General features: G+C 41.2%; 1 pseudogene; it reads right to left on the bottom strand.

Annotated features, from left to right (window-relative positions):
- Positions 1-1,487: 1,487 nt before the first annotated feature.
- LOC100954018 lies at positions 1,488-1,873 on the bottom strand (annotated as a pseudogene).
- Between the last annotated feature and the right edge of the window lie 4,540 nt (positions 1,874-6,413).

Below are 6,413 nucleotides of genomic sequence, written 5' to 3'. Positions count from 1 at the left end.
TATAAGGCAAGTGCCACTATGCCAGGTTAATTTTTAACTTTTTTTTTTTTGTAGAGATAAGGGTCTTGCTATGTTGCCAGGTTGGTCTTGAGTGATCCTCCTGCCTCAGCCTCCCAAAGTGCTGGGGTTACAGGTATGAGCCAGCACACCCAACCTCCTTTATAGTTTTATATTTCATATAAAAAGTTTCTTATTATTCCAGTTAAATGTAAGTTTCCAGGATTAAGGGCTTATGATTTTGGGGGGGTAACATTTATAGTGATAACGCATAAGATACGTCATTTTGCCTTCCTAATTATTTTGTTTTCCTATTTTCTCTTTCTGAAATAGGAAAGTCATTATCTTTATCCTCCTCTCCTTATGCATGTTTGCCGTAATTGTATTTGTTATAAATAATCATCTTTGGAAACATGTATTATATTAGTACAAAGTTTCAGATATTCATTCATTCACTCATCCATCCATTCAACACACATTTGGTGGTTGTCTCTTCATTATAATGGTATGCAAGGAGGTGGTGGAGTTAGGGCCTCAGGAGGGAGTGAGACTCAGAGAGGAAGGGAGGAGGCAGGGCCTCATAGGATAGGCAAGGAAAAAATGCACACTTTTGACAACTTGGCCCCTTATTTATTTATTTTTGAGACAGAGCCTCACTTTGTTGCCCTCAGTGGAGTGCAGTGGTGGCATAGCTCACAGCAACCTCAAACTCTTGGGCTCAAGTGATCTTCTGTCTCCCAAGTAGCTGGGACTACCAAGTGTTCACCACAACACCCCATTATTTTTAGACATGGGGTCTCGTTGTGGCTCAGGCTGGTCTTGAACTCATGAGCTCAAGTAATACACCCACCTCGGCCTCCCAGAAGGCATGAGCCACTGTGTCCAGCCACCTTGGCCCTTTAACACATTAACTGCCATGTGAGTTGTATTTAACTTATGCTAGTTTTGAGCCTTGGGCTTTGTGAAACATATATAACACACATGTACCTAATAAAACATCATGGCTCCAAGGAAAAGAATTTTTTTCTAGTGTGGCAGTCTTAAGGAAGATCTGGATGACCCTCCTTAGACAGCAAGGTTGAGGCCACTGGCAGGGGAGAGATTTTTATCTTTATGTTAATAATAACCATACACTGTGAGTTGGACAGAGAATTGGCTGCACTGAAGGAAATAATTTAGGAAGATTTTTCTGTATTGCAGAGCCCTGGATATTGAAACTGTTACAGGATGAAGAGGGTCCAGCTGCCTGTCACTGTCAGCCAATATTGGTACATGCAGAGACAGGGTTAGGTCCACCAATCTTTATTAGCAGAAGGTCAGCAATTCTGGGGAACAGTGAGAGTGGCCTCCCCAAGATTGTTCTGTTCTTCCATTCCTTTTTTTTTTTAATCTTTATTTTACTAATAATCCTCTTGTGAAAAATCTACATAATGGCTGCAGTAAGTGTCATTGTAGAGTCTTTACCTCCTTTACTTGTTATCCAATCCCGTTTACTTTTTGCCAGGACCAACATTAGCCTTTGCAGTCCCCCTTACTTTCTTCATTCCATTCTTGTGTTCCTGTCACTGCTTTCTTGAGGTCTTTCTCTTTTCATACAAGCCATTTGCAAGTCTATGGGTTTATTTTTCTTTGCATAATCCAAGGAATCATAAATCATGCCAAAGCCTATTGTCTTGCAACCCCCAAAGTGAGTTCTGAATCCAAATACGAAGATGACATGAGATGTGGTCTTGTACATTTGGGCTAATTTTTCCCTAATTTCTGTCTTTGGTACTGTAGCCTTACCAGGGTGAATGACATCAATGATCATTTGTTTCCTCTGAAGTAGTCGGTTGGTCATGAACTTCCTGGTCTGGATAGTTACTGTGTCATTCATGATGGCCAGTGATCCTTAGGCACCAAGGGAGGAAAAGAGCTCTTCTTCTACTTATAAAACCACAGTTTTATACATAGAAGTTCAAAGCAAAAACCATATTTACCCTTATCTTGCTACAGGAAGATGAGGCCCAATGGAGAGAAAGAGTACCCAAACACTGTATTTAAGAGGAAAAAGGCTTTTATTTCAGCTGGCAGAGCTATGGCACAGAAGAATTCAAAATGGCTATGCTCCCTTACTGGCTTGGTCTTTCCCTTTTTATCTCCAATCAAAAAGTTCCAACCCACAGGTATCTTTCTTGTTGGTCAGTTTGAATCAAGTGGGAGATGCTGTTCCAGCTTCTACAGAACTACAGAATATCACAGATGTGGAAATTTCCAGGTATTAGGAAGTTAAGTCTACAAATTCCTAAGAACTGAGTCACCATGGAGAGGACCCTGTAGGTATATCCTTGGGGTCTCCTTGAGAAGAGCTCTATTCTCCTAGATCTCACCCTTCCCAGGTATCCTCTCTCAATCTTAAATAACAATAATCAGCATAACCCATGACCCAAAATAACATTTCTAATTCAAAAGTTAACCTTCTAAATCAATTACCCTGAACTACTCAAGATACACAGTGGGTGAACTAAAATAAAATCTTAAGGCTCTCCCTTCAGAGACTGACTGGGCCTCCTCTTGGCCAAGAGGATCTCTAAAACTGAGTTTGCTAGCTTTGAGAAAGGAAATCAGACATTTCTCATCATGTTTCCTCCCCTTAGGGAAGTCCTCCTGGGCTGGCGCCTGTGGCTTAGTGGGCAGGGCGCTGGCCCCATATACTGAGGGTGGTGGGTTCAAACTTGGCCCCAGACAAACTGCAACAAAAAAATAGCCAGGCATTGTGGCAAGTGCCTGTAGTCTCAGGCAAGGGAGGCTGAGGCAAGGGAATCACCTAAGCCCAGGAGTTGGAGGTTCCAACAGTTGTGAGCTGTCTGACGCCATAGCACTCTACCAAAGGCCATAAAGTGAAACTATCTCAAAAAAAAAAAAAAAAAAAGGTCCTCCCACTCACTATCAGGTAGCAGATATGCAGGACATACCTGCAGGTCCCAAACATACACATACCACTTGATTTGTTTGTCATCTCTAATTACCTTTATCTTTGATTAACAAACCCCTTTATCTTAAGCATTCCTTTTCACTGACTCCTGATCTTTTAGACAAAACCTAATTCTTTCTAGCCAATTTTCAGCTAAAGAATCTTTAAACCTTGGCAGCACCTGTGGCTCAACGGAGTAGGGTGCCGGCCACATATGCTAGAGATGGCGGGTTCAAACCCAGCCCCAGCCAAAAACCTAAAAAAAGAATCATTAAACCCACCGATCACCTGTAAGCCCCTCCCCTTCCAAATGTCCCACCTTTCGGGGCCAAACCAATGTATGTTTGATTTATGATTCACCTATAATTCCTGTCTCCCTAAGATGTATAAAGCCAAACTGTTACCCCACCACTTCAAGTCTTCTTGGGAGTGGTCTAGACTCATGGTCCTCAAATTTGGCTCAGAATAAACCTCCTTAAATTATTTTACTGAGTATGGCTTCTTTCCTGTTGACAACTTTTAGGTTAAATTCGAATTTTCTTTCTTTCATTTTTTCGTAATTAAAGCTGAATTTTCCATAAGAATGGAAGACATGAGGTGGAAGTCACATAGGACCTAAACCCACAGACAAGCTGTGTCATCTTGACCCCAACCTGACTGACACCATCTTATTCTCACTACATGTACTGTCAAAACCACCCTTACAAACTGATGAAGGGGTACAAGATGAGAGCTAGAGTAAGAGCCCCCAGAAATCTGAGAAGGAGTAAAATAAATAAAATAATGATAATAGTTAGCCATTGTCCCCTCATTTGCTTGATAATAATCACTGTTCCCTCCGTTTGCTTCTTTACTAAGGTAACCAGATTTTAACATTGGTAAAGCGGGACACCATTGACTGTGGCGGGGTGGGGGTGGGGGTGTTCTTAATTAAAAATTTGGTCTATATAGAGCAACAAAAATTTTCATAGAACACAAAAATAGTATTGTAATATTTTTTAAAATTTCAACATAAGTACAATTTACAAATATAATACATTAGAAAAATTATATATAGTATTATTTTATTCTTTGGCCTATTTCTCATTTGAGTGAATTTTTTTATTAGACTGCTGTCGTTGTTTAAAAGGTCATGAAATTTTTCACAAGAATTTGTTGTTAAATTATATTTCACACATAAACTGGTTTTCAAAGTCTCAACACTTAATTGTGATTTTTCTGATGTCCACACTTTATTTACCATAGAAAAAATGCATTCAGTCACAGCATTAGTTCCACGTAAGGACAGCACATATTCCACAATTTTTAGTGCATTATTGTATGGAACATGGTTTGTTTCAAAATGATGAAATATTTCTAACCATTTGTTCTCTATTGTGATTTTTGCTGATGCCCAAGATTTAACATTTTCCTTATCAATATATTTTTTTGATACTGATACCTCATAAATTGTAAGTGTCACTTTCAAGACCAGTGCTAGACTTTTTGCTGCCACTATAAAATATAAATAATATGAGTACTGTCTGCTAAATTCATGAAATAAATAAATAAATTACCTAAATTATCTGAATAGCTGATTTGTTGACATCACTTCTTTAACTAGCACTAGCACACAGTACAATGTGTATCGTCTGAGAGACAGTTACAAAATGTTTTCGTGGTTGCCAATGCCAAAAAATGCCATTGTTCATTAAGTCCAAATAATGGTGGTTGAATTCTAACAACTGATCAACAATGCGCACTTTGATAAGCAGTTCTCAATAATCAGTTCTCAACAATTATTTGTTATTATTAAAGTTTAACATTATAAAATTAACAAAAATAATATAAAACTCATATCCTGGCGAAATAGCCACATGGCAGCCGAAATATTTCCTTCCTGTTCTCCCGCCGTTCCCTAGCTTGCTGTGCATTCTTTCCAAAACTCAGGACTTTTTAAAAATGCTGCATGACGTGGGACAAATTGTTAAAAATCAGGACTGTCCTGCCAAAAGTGGGAGGTCTGGTCACCTTATACCCACTACTGGTGGGAGTAGTTTTTGAGACAACATTGTGGCATAGGCTAAAGGACAGCTGAGTCACCCAGGACAAGGCTCTGGATTTCTTTCTCTCTCTCTCTCTCCTTTTTATTTATTTTTTTTTTTTGAGAAATAGAGTTTCACTTTTGGCCCTCGGTAGAGTGCCATGGCATCATAGCTCACAACAAACTCAAGCGCTTAGGCTGAAGTGATCCTCTTTTTTTTTTTTGAGACAGAGCCTCAAGCTGTCCCCCTGGGTAGAGTGCCATGGCATCACAGCTCACAGCAACCTCCAACTCCTGGGCTCAAGCGAGTCTCCTGCCTCAGCCTCCCAAGTAGCTGGGACCACAGGCACCTACCACAATGCCCAACCATATTTTGGTTGCAGCTATCATTGTTGTTTGGCAGGTCCGGGCTGGATTTGAACCCGCCACCTTAGGTGTATGTGGCTGGCGCCTTAGCCGGTTGAGCTACAGGCACCCAGCCTGAAGTGATCCTCTTGCCTCAGCCTCCTAATGGGACTACAGGCACCCACCACAACACCCAGGTATTTTTTTTCTTTTGAGACAGAGTCTATGTTGCCCTCAGTAGAGTGCTGTGGTGTCACAGCTCACAGTAACCTCAAACTCTTGTGCTTATGCGATTTTCTTGCCTCAGCCTCCCAAGTAGCTGGGACTACAGATGCCCGCCACAACGCCCAGCTATTTTCTTGTTGTAGGTGTCATGGTTGTTTAGCAGGCCCACCAGCCCTAACCACTGAGCAATGGGTGCTGAGCCATACCTAGTTATTACTATTATTATTATTTTATTTAGAGACCAGTTCTGTTCTTGCTTGCTCAGGCTGGTCTTGAACTCCTGAACTCAAGCAATCCACCTGCCTCAGCCTCCCAGAGTGCTAGAGAACCTACAGGTTAGAGGGAGTCTAATGTGAGCCAATTCACCCCCCACTTTCTTTCCCTTTATAAACAAGTTTTGCTTCCTGACCTGTTTTCAAAACAGATTCACTAAGGAAACTACAAAACCCAGCATGAACCTGGCACAGTGCCTGTAATCCTAGCACTCTGGGAGGCCCAGGTGGGAGGATTGCCCAATCTCACAGGTTCAAGACCAGCCTGAGCAAGAGCAGGTGTTGTGTGGCAGGTGCCTGCAGTCCCAGCTACTGGGGAGGCTGAGACAAGAGAATAGCTTGAGCCCAAGAGTTAGAGGAGGTTGCTGTGAGCTATGACATCACGGCACCTACCTCCTAGGGCGACAAAGTGAGACTCTGTTTCAAAAACAAGAACAAAAATAAAACAAAAACCAAAAACCAGCACTAAGCTACACATATGACTCTTGGGTGAGTTTTCCCTGGAATAATCAACATAACAATGAAATAAAACCCCAGGTGGACAGTACAATAGGGGCTCAGGCAGGAATGTTTCTGGTTCATGTTAACCAATTTTATG

This window comes from Otolemur garnettii, unplaced genomic scaffold (assembly GCF_000181295.1).
Source record: "Otolemur garnettii isolate 467f Iridium unplaced genomic scaffold, OtoGar3 scaffold00088, whole genome shotgun sequence".
In the NCBI taxonomy this organism is placed as follows: domain Eukaryota; kingdom Metazoa; phylum Chordata; class Mammalia; order Primates; family Galagidae; genus Otolemur; species Otolemur garnettii.
This window is presented reverse-complemented; position numbering and strand designations above follow the sequence as displayed.